Genomic DNA, 14,926 nt, shown 5'->3' with positions numbered 1-14,926 from the left:
CATCCCCTGAATGTGGTGCAAGATTACAGTGAGAAACCTTCTTTTAGTATGACAGGTAATATCATGACAGAATAGAAGAACTGAAACAAATTTAAAAAAGGAAACAGAGAAACATAAGTTTAGAAGCAAATTTATTATACTGTACCAGACTATTAGAGGATTTAAAACTAAGCGAATGATTGTGTATTATAGTTAAATCTACTAGAAAACTGAGAAACAATTATGGATTAATCTGATACATATAAAAGATTATAATGCATTATCAGCTTATAAGCATGGGGAAAATATGGAAATGACAGGCATTTTCTTCTAGGTATTTATTTATTTGTCCCTATGAGCCTCTTTTTCAGCAAATATATCACACGCAATATGTTTTGGATAGAAAATCTTTTTTCCTGTTAGTTTTACAACTTATAAATAGATATCATTACGTTTCTGTAACAATTAAAAGATAATAAATTTGAGTCAATGCTGTACAATTTCAATGGATTGTTACAATTAAAAGTATAAATTACATATTTTTACGTGTAGCTACAGAGATACTGAACATAAACAGTTTTGGATTAGGCTGAGTGTCACAGATTTTTTTGATAATGTGTGGTTCAGATAGTACGTTTATAAGTTTGGCTCAATATGGTATTGCAATGACCACCACTGCAATCACTGACAACTTTGTATTTAATAAAAAAGAATTTTTTCCTCATTGTACTTTTTTTGACATGCATAACTACTTCAAATGCATAAACACAGGGAAGGGGCAAGGCTTTCAGATATTAAAAAAGTGGTTTGCATGATTTTCTGCTACTTGTTTGTTTCATTATTCTTATAATTGTACTTTGTTTCCTGAAAACTGTTTTGGTTTCATGTACAGTTTCCCAGAAAATGATACTGTACCTCTGTAATGAAATGACATGAGCAAAATGTATGACCTTAACTGTTTCCATACTAGTGTTATTGTACAGGATTTTTAAAAACATAGCTAATTTTTTCTAGTTTTGAATTTAGGGGTATGATGTAAGAATTAAGAATTGAAGATATTATTGAATATGAATCCCAAGGAATTTAGTTTCAATCAGAGTACTAATGTTGTGGCTATTCGTAAATGTTATGGTTTGTACTACAGTTTTATTTGGATTTATGTGAAATCAATGATTCTACTTGCTAGGGATTTATTGTTAGTCTGTTTCTGATAAACTACTCAGACACGTCTTTTCTGATATCTGTTTCAGATTCAGTAAGATCCTCTTCGTTTTCCATTTGATCAATAGACTGGTGTTATCTGAAAACAGAACTGGTTCCGAATTACTGAGTGTAATAGGAAGTCAGTTGGGTATACAAGAAAAAGGACCTGAAATTGAACTGTGTGGAACACCGTGGTTTGGAACACATGGTTTTGAATGGCAAACCTAGAGTTCATATCATTCCACTTACTTAATATTTCTGTTACTTGTGAGCAACATTGAGAACATAATTTATCCAGTCATTTGACAGGCCTCTTACACCACAAAATTCAAGCTTTCTCAGGAGTACAAAATGATTTGGTACATCAAATAGTTTTATAAAGACTAAGAATGACACTGAGATTTTTGTGTGATTGCCACCTGCATTCAGGACACAGTTTATCAGGCTGAAAGTATATGTTCCAGTTGAGTGCTACAACCTTAAGCCATGTTGTCAAAGAATATAGTCAGCTAAGGAAGGAACACTTTTTCAATAATTTTTGAGAAAACAGACAGTAGTGGCCCAGGCCTGTGGTTACTCAAGTACAGCTGATCACATTTTTTAATTTGGGGTACTATGTTCGCTGTTTTTTAGCTGCTTCAGCAAAACATAAGATAATAATTATGAATTGTAGATATACAACACAATAGGAAGCATGTGTGTTGCTGATCTTTTTATAATATAATCCAGTATATCATCACTACCAGATGAATGTTTACTCTTCAGCGAATTAATGCCATTTAGAAGTTCGGTTGGCCATACTGGACTGAGAAACATGGATAGTGTGGTGTCACCTCAAGGCACTATACTTGCTAGGTTGTAGGCGTCAAATTGGCCATGGTCTGTCAATACACATTGGATCTGCGAGTCACCAATGTCGACGCTAGCAGACCGAGTGCTGCCACCCGGCTGGTCTTACGAGACGAGCTAGGGCACTGGCCAGTTCTACAGCTGATTTTAATAGGAATGGTTCACTTGTTATAGCTTCAGAGATCTCATTTGCAGAGACGCTAGTTAGCATAGCCTTCAGCTAAGTCAGTAGCTACGACCTAGCCAGGCGCCCCATACAGCTTATGCATTGATATATGTATGAAGCAATTAGAATTGTAAAGAAGTATTCGCAGTTCAGTCTATAACTGCACTTGTAAATATTATTTTACAAAGTCAAGATTGACATTCACCGCTGATGCTGAATTAAAGCTAAGTTTTTAATTGTAGTCCTGTCTACTAATTTTCTAATCACCTAAGGTGTTCCAGATACATCCCATCAAGTATAGTTCATTCATCCTCACGTCAGCCTACATAATCAACGCATGCATTTAATGGCCACATCTTGTGATCAGACTAAGAGTCAAATTGCGTGACTCAGCCGGGTCATCCTTTTTCCATGAGGCCCATAGTTCTGCCTCATACACAATAGATAGATTGCTCATTTCAAGACATTAAAGCTGTTTGAATGTTGTGTCAAATGGTTTTCCAGATTTTGCTTTCAGCAATTCATGATCAATAGTTGTACAACAAGAAGTTAAATTTTTTGAAACTGCATTAGTTTCAGTTACATTTTTCCATGCTGTGATTATACAATATTTTTGAGAGTTGTCGTCTTGTCCATAAGACCCCAAACAGGTTTCAACATGGGTTTAATTTTATTGGATGACTCCATAATATATTTGTCATTTTCCTTTATTTTTGCCTCTTTCTTGACACATCTTGTAACTAAGCTAATTCTTTGAAATAACTCTGAAATTTCGGACTACTGTTAGTTTTTGAGAGCAAACGAAGTCCCCAATTCCTTTTAGAAATTACTTCATTTTTTGGAAGAGCTATGTCAATATAATGCTCGAAAATACACAAAAATTTCCCATTTTTGCATTGGTAATAGAGGTATCATATGTGAGTAGTGGTCACTGTGGCTATAATCAAAGTGTTCTGAACTACATTTGTCCATGTATACACATATCTGATCAAGGAGAGTAGTCCCAGTTTTTGTTATATGTGTTTTAGAACTAGCTGTCACACACTGACGGTGGCTTTTATTGTACTTAAGGAGTTTTCTCTGTGAGGGCTTTGGCTCAGACAATCATTGTTAAAATGTCTACAAGGTACCACAGTTTATCCAATAATGCTTAGTTTGCCTATAGGAAGGTCCAGTTTTTTGTGAAAACACACTTACATTGTTATCAGGAGATCTGTACACAAATAAAATAATAGCTTTGTTGGCCACTAATTCAACAGTTAAGACTCCATAATGTTTTTCACAAAATGATTTGGATTCAGAAGCTACACATTTATAATTTTAATTTTCTTTTACATAAATACAAATTTCTCCATGTGTTGGTTCTACTCACAAGAACAGTTTGCAAGATTATAATCTAATATTTTTAGTTGTTGAGAGTACTCCTTTTTTAACAAATGTTCACAAAAACATAAACCTAAAACATTCTTCCATTCACTGCTAAGAACTATATTTATTTTATCAACTTCGATAAGATTGTAAATCTTGGTGTGCAGTCTTTTGAGTGCATTTACTGTTTAGTTTTGCAGCACATTTAATTGTGGTACAGATTATTTCCCCAAAAAATATCGTTCATTCTTTGTAAGAGCAAGAACCTGTCTTAATGACCCACTTGTCCAACGTACTTTGAGCTGCTTTCATGCTGTGCTTTCTGAAACACAAGTTTACTAAAAGACAAATTTCTTTAGCCAAGAACCTTTTACCACTATGATTTAAATGAAGGGTGTACGTGATATGGATGGACCTGTCTAATGTGCCTTCATCTAATGAGTTCATTTTGATGGTGGCTGTGGAATTGAAAGGACATGTGCACTTTCTGCTAATATGCGATTGTGATTTTCTGTTTGTACCTAGTTTGTTTATTTTACTGAGTGTGGGTGCGCTGATTCAGTTATTATTAGTAAACGCATGGTAGTATTCATAAAGAAGGTAATCGAATCTCGATTATGAAAGTGATTATTTTGGAATGTAAACATTTAAACAAGTTAGTGACCACTCTCAGCTAGTTCAACAGCTCGCTATAAGGCAGCACTAAAGTCACCATTTTATTACACTGAAGCGCCAATGGAAGGTGCCACTCCATGCAAAACTAGAACTCGAGGAGGGAGATGGCATTACCTTTGCTAGAGAAGGCATTGACCAAAGCCAGGGGGAGAGGGAATCCACCATGTTGTTGAGGCCAAAACAAGGGGTTTTCCCTTAAAACATGGCATGTGGAACTTGCACTCTCTACTTAAAGTCAGTGAGCTTATGGAACTCTCTTTATATGTACTTAGATACAACATACTTTCATGCATTCGTTTCTCTGCCTCGTGATGGCTGGGTGTTGTGTCCTTAGGTTAGTTAGGTTTAAGTAGTTCTAAGGGGACTTATGACCACAGCAGTTGAGTCCCATAGTGCTCAGAGCCATTTGAGCCTTGGATTCGTGCAAGTTATCATACAGCTGAGAACTTAATTTATTGATGCCAATTGTTTTAAGTTGAATTATTAGCTGTAAAGGTGAACAATACAAACGACACTACATCCTTTCGATTACTTCACTGCCAAAATGTTCGATTTTCATAATGTGTGCACCGAAATAACACTTTTCAGTTAGAGGAAAATAGTAGTATTGTATGAAAATTATTGATTGAGTTTATGTGCAACTACTACCAAAATCAGGAGCTTACACTTAATGTCAGGTAAAGCTTATCTTGATCTCTCTTACACATTTCTCCCTTCTAAGCATGTTCAGGTCATTCTGCACACTATCAGTTTCGTTGGACAACTTCACACAACCAGGAATATTTATTTCAGTCATGCTTCTAACTGACCATTACAATCATTAGTGCAGGTATGTTCAGCTATGATATGTGTAAAAAGAAATTTCTATAACAAGTGGGTCACACACATAAATGATCATTTTATATTCAGCAAGACATTACTCCAATCTTTATTTTTATTATTTTACAAACAAAACAAACTTGCAGCTTATTAACCAGTGGACTTTTTCATGAATATAGTTCACTGCCCTTCAAAGATAATTGGATTAATGTAAAAGCATTCACTTTTGTTTGTATAAGAAAAAGACTTAACAGAATTCTCATTGCATGAGCCACTCTATACTAATACCAAGTGGTTATCAAGTGATTACTGATATCTCATGTGAGCACTCAAGTTCAGAAATAGAGTCCTGTTTAAACAGTTACTTACAACTTCACTAAGCATTAAATCAATGGAATTCTGTGGACACACATAGTGTATAACTTGTGAAACCAGGAGCCCCACGTTGCTGCCACTCACTCTTCTAGTGTTGTCTTGGTAAACTGACATGGTAACTCTTCGTTTAAGTTGCCCTGGATACACTAATAAGCAGTAAAATACTTTTCATCTATGTAGTTCTTCTTCTGTGAGGCCTTTCAAAGACTGTTTCACTGTTTGAGGCGACAGTTTGCATGCTGAAGAAGCTTGATTTCCTTCCTGTTCTGCACATTTACTTCACACACAGTGTACAATTTACTCTTGATATGAACAACAGTGTTATGAGATGGTGCACTTAGATTGAGGAGAATTAACAGATATGTGAAGTTAGCATTACATGTCAAAGTTTTTGATGCACATAAATTATTACTTCCTGGAGCAGCTGTTTCTGAAACAAAAAACAAAACAAAAAACCCTTCCAACATAACAATTAGCAGACAGCAGAAAAATTATATTATGTGTGCACGAAAAACAATTAGTACACTGAAAATTGTAAAAGAATTATTTGTTGCCTAGTCACAGCACTCGCCAGTTAATCTCAGATACAAACATCTAAGTAAAATGTACAATGCATAGACAGCTGCTGTTGCACCAGCTGCCAACAGCACAGGAAAACAAGTCTAACATCAAATCAATACTGTTCACACACTGACATCATTATGAGAGAAACGACAAACGACGAAAAAAATGCGAAGCTCTCATGTGAGCACGACATTAAACTTCCATCAAACTGAGATTCGACAAAACCCTCTGAACATACAGTGGTGTGAGTGGTGTGCTGGATTTCATCTCAAAGCTTTGATCCACAAGCTTTTTTTTGCACTGTCCTTCATGAACCTACACACTATAAACATAAAAGTCAGTAACTGAAAACATCAAAACGAGTTATCTGTGTTTAAATACAAATATCACGTTAGCTAAAGTATTTACGTGTAGAAAGTAATCTCAAACTTTCCGCTTGATTTTATGCATCTGTTGGTAACACGAATAACCATTTTCACAAAAATTTACGTTTGTACTATAATACTACAGTACACACACTCTACTCACAATGTTTTGAGCTAAAAAAAAAGAAGAGAAAAAAATGTGCACTGCATGCATAAGTCGCTGGCTTCATGTTTAGGACATTAGCGCATCACCTTAGATATAATGCATTTTCAGACAGCAAATAAGAAGCCATAAGCTCTTGATATAGATGTCAATTGTCAGAAAATAAATGAAACCTGACATATAAGATTTCTAGGAACATGAATGGAAAATAAATTAAGCTGGAATTATCATATTGATTACCTGCTCAAGAAACTATACTCAGCATGTTTTGCCTATGAGCTATTTCACGCTGTGTTGACAAGGAAATAATACTGTTGTCGTATTTCTGTGTATTTACACTCTCTGATCACATATGGTATAGTATTCTGGGGAAATGCTGCAATAACGGCCAAAGTTTTTAAAATGGAAAAACGAGCTGTGGGTTTGATTTGTGGTGTTACTAACTGGACCATTCAACAGGCACCGATTCAAAACACTTGGGATATTGAGACCCACAAGTCAGCACATTTACTTGTTGATAATATTTTTAATCATCAACAGAAAACTTTTCTAAACTAATTGTGATATTCACAGTTGTGATAGAAGCCACAAGCGAAGCCTACACAAAGAGTCAGTAACTCTCAATGTAGTATGAAATGGCGTCATACAGACTGGAATAAATATTTGGATTGAACTCTCACTGAATGTGAGAAAGGACATTAACAGCTATCAAGTATTTAAGTGGAAACCGAAACAATTCTTCATATACCATACTATATATAATTTAAATGAGTTTCTAGAGTTCCAAGTTTTGTAAAAGCTGTCTTCTATTATAAATTTTAGGGTGGGCAACAATTATTGTCAGCTAGTTAACTTGCTCTCAGCTGAGAAAGACCAGCATAGTATTGTTCTGACCAATGTTATATGTGAAGATCATGCAAAGTTTTACTCTGTCGTTTTGAATACATACTTGATTCTAAAATCGTTGTCTTTGAATATCATTTCATAGGGAGTGATACTCTCCCAACCCCACAGCTGAGCAACAGTCATACAATAATTTTTAATGAACACACCGCCATTTCCCTGCATTGTTGTTTATTTAATCAAGAACCAGAATTTGGCCTTTTATGACATTTTCAGGTTATTGAGTTTATGTTCTTAACATGTATTGCAGCACATCAAGCTCAAAATTGGCCATAAAGTAAGAAAAATGTTGGCGCTCCACGACATGCTAGTTGTAAAATCACCGTCTTGTAAAAAGATTGGTAAATAATAGAGGGAGCACGTCATAATATAGAAGTATCTAAAGGAATAGAAGTAGCTAAACCCAACTGCCACAGTGACTTTCAAACATATAGGCTGAGTAGATCGGCGGAAAAAGGAACGGGGAACAGATATCGATAGTTTAGCGACAGACTACGAAAGTATTATAGATGCGGCGTGCAAGAAGGCCTTCATAGCGAGAGAACTATTATGATTTGAGTCTGAATGGCGATCAGTACCATGGTGGACAGCTGATTTAACAATACAGAAAAAGAAAAGTTAAAAGAACGAAACATGACAAGACAATGAAAACTCACCTTAGACGTGTAGCTTAAAGAGAACAAAGAATATACGGAGGCAATTCGTAATGAAAAACTGCAGCAATGAAGAAGTGTTGTAGTTTCAAAGCAGGCAACAATCCACGGAACACAGTCTATCATTTAGCATTAGGAAGAGATTCCTTCATGACACCTCTACGAAAACAAGATGGCACGATGACATTAACCTCAGAGGGTACATTGAACTACGTGTTACATTACTTTACACCAATAGATATGGAAGAAAAAGAAGATAACGAATACCACAACGAAGTTAAGTGGTTTACTGCAACAGAACAGAAAATTCTTGAAATACCATAACATACGGATTACAGAAAGGAGACAGGAAAAGATTGCGTCCATAGTACAATTCTACTTCTAGTATTAAACACATTTGCTCAGTTTGTTACAACAGCCCACAATCGTTGCTTTCAAGCCGAATACTTTCCAAAACAATGGAAAAGAACTAAAATAATACCGAAAGTTAACCCTGGAAAAGAATGCAACGTAGAAATCATCAAGGTTTGCCCAATAAGCCTTTAGTACATAGAAGAGAGGATCCTCGAAAAAAACTGATAAAAAATTGAATAATGCATTTCATCTAACCCAGAAGTCATCTATATAAAAATCAATACGGTTTCACCCCAGAAACGGACACAATTGATGCATTAATGGAAGTAAAAAAAATGGCGCTAATAGTCTCACAGCCAAATTTGAGTGATCACGGTGAGTCTTGCTGTACAAGGAGCCTTCGAAGCATTTGGTGGCCTAAAACACTGTCCAGTCACATTAATGTGACTACCTCTAAGAATCCTGAATAACCACCTTTTGCACCACAAGATGTTGTGAAAGAGACTCATTGAGGTTCTGGAAAGTATCGGCAGGGATGTGGAGCCATCCAATTCCAGTGCTGTGACCAGGTGCGCTACATTCCTTGGCTGAGGATCCACGTCGTGAACAACATGATCCACATGGTCCCACAGATTCTTGATTGGGTTTAAATCTGGAAAGTTTGTTGGCCAGGAAGCATGATACACTCATCCTGGTGCTCTTCAAATCAAGCACATTCACTGAAAGCTATGTGACACGTTGCCTTATCCTGCTGGAAGATCATATCTTGCCAAAGAAAAACAAACTGGATGTAGCTGTGGGTATGGTCCCCAAGGACAGATGAATACTTGAGTTGATCCACTGTGTGTTCCAGAATGACGAGTTCATCCAGGGAATACCACAAAAACATCCCCAAAGCAAATCACTTCCTCCTGCTTGCACTTTGTTTGCTTTTAGACGTTTCAAGCCATAGACCCCAAGGCCCATTTATCCAGTGGAGTGAGAAACGTGATTCATCACAGTGGACATCCAGCTGTGCTATTGGTATGCTAATTTCGGCCTTCGCCGCCAATGAGTAGCAGTCTGCATGGGTGCATGAACCAGGCGCCTGCAGCAGATAGCCATAAGCAGGAACATTCGCTGAACTGACATTGGGGAGACACTGTTGGTAGCCCCTTGGTTCATCTGGATGGTCAATGGATCAACAATTGCTCTCTTCGCCTGTCATTTACCCATGTCGTCTATGGCCCATGGTGCACTAGTTTTATTTGTACCAGTTTCGGAGAGTACCATTTTGCCATGTGTAGCGTACTTTGACCACAGAAGCATCCGAATAGTTTACAAACGTAGCCCTTTCAGAACTGGCTCCACCTTTGGACAGAAAACCAATGATCATGCCCTTTTGGAAGTCCAATAATCGCTCCGTTTCCGCAGTATGACACCGACTGCACGGTTTTCTACATCCTTACACACGCTTTATGTATCGTCCGCTGCTAGTGGCTTACCTGCTGCCTGTGAATGGTTATTGCACGTTGACGTCAAACATGGCTAGTGGTCACACGAATGTGACTGGACCTTGTATTTTAAAAACTTTGCGTAAATATGAATGTACTGGGAATATGCACAACTTGACTTGCAGCTACTGTAGCCACAGAACCGCATTGTTAACTGTCAACAAGCTTTGAAAAGAGAGAACAGCAATCAAAAGAGGACCCCAAGGGCGTTGTTGTGGTCCAGATCTATGAAATATATTATATAATTCATAATTACTTGTTCTTAATTATACAAGTAGTTATAAGCCAATCTCTCATAATTGTTTTGCTGATGATCTAATTCCACTAATTAAAGGAAGAAGCACTCTTAAAACTGAAAACATCTGCAACACAAACATGTAACGAATCACATCTTGGGCCAATAACAACAAACTCCGATTCAGCAAACAGAAATCAAAAGCTATGTTCATCACCAGGAATAGGTGATGTGCACCATCAAAAAGTAGCTTTTACGTTCAGAATGAAGCCCTTCAACAGGTGGGTCATTTAAAATACGTGGATGTCATCACCAACAGTAAGTTTATATTCAACAATTCAAGAAACATATTCAACACACTACAGACAAATGTATGGGGTCGAATTAATGGTCTCTCAAGATCAGCTAGACTCAAATGGGATCCTCACACTGAGGCACTACGAACTGTTTATGAAGGAGTTATATTAGCTGTACTATCAGATACCTCACCTGTATGGAGAGAAGACAGAACAACAATAAAACGGCATGAAAATTAATAGAGCACAATGACTAATCAATTCAAAGATAGTGAAGGCGTACAGGAAGACTTCTAATGAACTGCTATGCGTTTTTAGCAGGCTGACAACTGCAAGTATTAAGATTCGAGAAAGAGCCAAAAGTTATAAGATGGTCAACTGTAAAGATCCCAGATAGACTATCACCTTACAGTAAAGAAGTTGACCATACCCAGCAGAATTTTCCAGAATCACTGAACAGGGGAAATAAGTACTACTCTGTTGATGTATAAATGGACCGAAACAAATCAGACGATGGAATGCACTCAGGAGTAGCAGTATTTGTCAGCCAGAAGCTTACTCGTCTATTACAGCTCCAATTGGGTAATGAGTGCTCACACAATCAAGCAGAACTACTTGCCATTCTAAATGTGCTTGCTAATGATTACTGAAAGGGTTACAGTAATCAAAACCGACAGCAAGATAACATTGGATTCGTTACGAAATTCAGAGAATCATAACTTCTTAGTTGAAGAAATGCGATCCAAAATCAGAAGATGACAGAAGCACAGTAGATTTCGTATGGATTCAAACTCTCATAAGGGTTTAGAAAAATGAACTAACTGATAATCCAGTTAAAAGAGCAGCCCAATCATGGGAAACAGTCGGTTACTGGAAACTCCCTTCAGCTGCAATAAAGAAAAAACTAAGAGAAGAGCTCAAAATAAATTGGAGATTTAGTGCCAAAGATAATCTGTGAATGTTTAACTATTAAGCTTCCACTATCACCGAATTTTACAGCCTTGCTAATAGGTCATAGAAAGCCTACTATAAACTTTTCAAAATAGCTGAAGATGCCCAGTGCACATGTAATGGAGGAGACCAAACTATTGGCCATCTGCTTCTCGACTGCAGTAATTTAATGACAGACACAGAGGGCCACTCTCAGGAAACAAATAAATGACATTAATAGATCAGACTTGGTTCACAAATTTACAACAGATGTTTACAACTTTTGTAATTCGAGAAGACTAGCAGCTGTATGACAATACTTAGTGTCAACTATAGCTTTATACATACCGTGAAACACCTGGATGTATAGATGTTTACTCGTACAGTCATTGACTCAGCTATTATATTTTTCACACCACAAAGTGCCCATATCCAAAATCGCCATTCATTTCAGTTGTGAATAGCTTGATGATGCAGATCTATACATATACATATAAATGGGGGATTTGAGTTAATTGTTACATTTTGGCACATTCTAATTTTGATTTTGGAAGTAAGACACCTGATGTAAGCACATGAGTTGAATAGTACATACTTATTCAAATTCTATGGATCACCCTTTAAGTTAACTTTCAAACATGTGATGTTACATTATAATGAAGGAATTATAAATATTATAATAAAGGAATAAATAATAGTAAAAAATCTACTAAGTTCACATATTAAACTTCATTTATCTCTTTATTCACGCTTTCTATTAAGTTATTTACACATAACTGATGAGGTAGGACATATCTGTGCACTTTATTTGTGATGGCTATTTTTTTATTATTATTATTTTATCTACCAAGCTCCACATATGTGGCTGATGAGCTGACAGATATTACGATTCACCACTCTTCAGCCATACGATTTTAAAAGTTTAAAATGTATTTCAATTTTTACAAGATGTCAAAAATTGAATGTCTTCAAAGACAAAATAAGGCTGTTGGTTAAGAGGTAAAGGCTAATTTGCTGATTGTTTAAAATATTGATGTACATGAATGACATAATGAATTTATGTAGACTGCTATAGGTACAAGTGCTAAGGTATTTGTAGGTTTTTTCATGGTGTGTAGGATGGGTTTTTGTGTGGTGTGTATTTGGTTGAGGTGTTTTGGATTCAAAAATGGTTCAAATGGCTCTGAGCACTATGGGACTTAACATATGAGGTCATCAGTCTCCTAGAACTTAGAACTACTTAAACCTAACTAACCTAAGGACATCACACACATCTATGCCCGAAGCAGGATTCGAACCTGCGACCATAGCAGTCTAGCGGTTCCAGACTGTAACGCCTAGAACCGCTCGGCCACACCGGCCGGCTGAGGTGTTGGAGAGGACAATGGGCTATGACATTCCAAATGAAACTTTTGTATGTCGATGGAGTGATGAAGATGGGAGCCCTAACAAGAGGAAGAATGGCGCATTCTGTTAGGTCTGCTAAGATGGGCATGTATCTGGGTGGGTTTCACCATCAGGTAAGAGAAAGCGATGAAGTTTCATTGCGGGCCGTTACATTTCTTTTACCTAGTATCAGTAGTGCACTTTCAAGAACTGTGACGAGTTTGCCAGCTGTTGTCTCAGGGAGCATCATTTGCACCTGCAAAAATTACTACATAATCTATTGAACCAAGGTTTTCTCTTGTACATCTGTCTCCCTTTCTTTTGTGTGATTTCTAAATCTATTGGTAAAAATTAGAACCTTTCTTTCTTTTTTCACTCTTGAGGTTGGTCAACATATTTTAGGACCATGTTTAGTTGATTATATGTTTTAGAATGGCATTGCTTGCAGCATCACTTTGGACATTACTGTTATGTATTTTATGCACTTTCATTGATATTTTGAAGTTGTGAACTGGTTCTTGTTGTGCCAGTATTCCTTCTTTTGTTTACGTCATTGTTTTGTACAAAGAAGATTTTCCAGTTGTTTCTCTAATAAGTATACAGTCCTTTTAAGTTCGTCGACTTCATCGTTTTTTGTAATGAAAACGAGACGAAAGACGTCGCAATTTTTACAGTTGCCACAGTTTTCCAACCGATTTTGACCATTTGATGATTTAGTTTGTGTTTCATGCCTTAACTTTGCAGCAATAACATTTTCTGAGTAGAACCACGATCTGGAGAAGGAGGAGATTAGTGTTTAACATCTCATTGACAACGAAGTCATTAGAGACGGAGGACAAGCTCAGATTAGGGAAGGATTTGGAAGGAAATCGGTCGTGCCCTTTCAAAGGAACCATCACGGCATTTGCCTGAAATGATTTAGGGAAATCACCGAAAACCTAAATCAGGATGGCTGGAGATGGGCTTGAACTGTCATCCTCCTGAATACAAGTCCAGTGTGCTAACCACTGGACCACTTCGCTCGGTGAGCCACGATCTTGACTGCGTACATTACAATTCATTAATACTTGTTCGAAAGATCATGAATATGGTATTTAGTGATGATGTTGAATGTGTAAGTTTATCATAAGTTTTCTTTATATAATATAATTTTTTTTATAGTTGCTACATCATATCTAAAAATTCATTAGTTGAGTAGAGGGAGTTGTCATTCAGAAATTCTTTTAATTTGTTTTTAAATGTTGGTCAGTTATGTGTCAGACTTTGAGCTATTTGGCTAATGACCAAAGATTTTTGTGGCAGCATAATTTACCCCTTTTATGCCAAAGTCAGATTTAAACCAGAATAGTGTAGATCTTCCCTTCTTCTAGCGTTGTAGCCATGCAATTTGCTATTATTTTTGATTTGGGATGGTTTATTAATAACAAACTTCAAAAGTGAATATATGTTTTATGAAGTTACTGTGAATATCGCGAGTTCCTTAAGTAAATGTCTGAAAGGGGATATTGGGAGGGCCCCAGCTATTATTCCAATTACATGCTTTTGTGCAATGAATCCGTTTTCTTTTAATGATGAATTACCTTAAAACCTGATGCCATAGGAAAGCATTGATTGAAACAAGGCATAGTCAGCTAATATACTGATATGTTTATCATCAAAATTTGCCGAGACACCAATAGAATAAGTAGCTGAACCTGTTTTAGCAGATCACTAATGGTGTTCTTCCCATTCAATTTCTCATTAATGCAGACACCCATAAATATTGAATATTCTGCCTTAGCTACAGACTGTTATTAAAAGTCTATATTTATCAATGGTTTTATGTCACTTGCACACATAATTGTATATGCTGTGTTTTTTCAAAATTCAATGAAAGTTCTTAATAATTTTGCGAAACACATTTTTTACAATTTCCTCAGCTAATTCTTGTTTGTTTCTTGTGATTACTATACTAATATCATTAGCAAAAAGAATTAGCTTTGAATCTTTGGTGAACATAGTGTGACAAGTCATTAATATATATTAAAAATAATAAGGACCAAGACTGAACCCTGTGGGACACCATTCTTGATCCTCTGCAGTTAGAGGACTCACTTCATTTTTGCAGACTATCTTTGCTGTTAATTTCAACCTTCTGTATTCTTCCAGTT

Source organism: Schistocerca nitens, chromosome 7 (genome assembly GCF_023898315.1).
Source record: "Schistocerca nitens isolate TAMUIC-IGC-003100 chromosome 7, iqSchNite1.1, whole genome shotgun sequence".
Classification (NCBI taxonomy): domain Eukaryota; kingdom Metazoa; phylum Arthropoda; class Insecta; order Orthoptera; family Acrididae; genus Schistocerca; species Schistocerca nitens.
Note: the sequence above shows the minus strand (reverse complement) of the source record.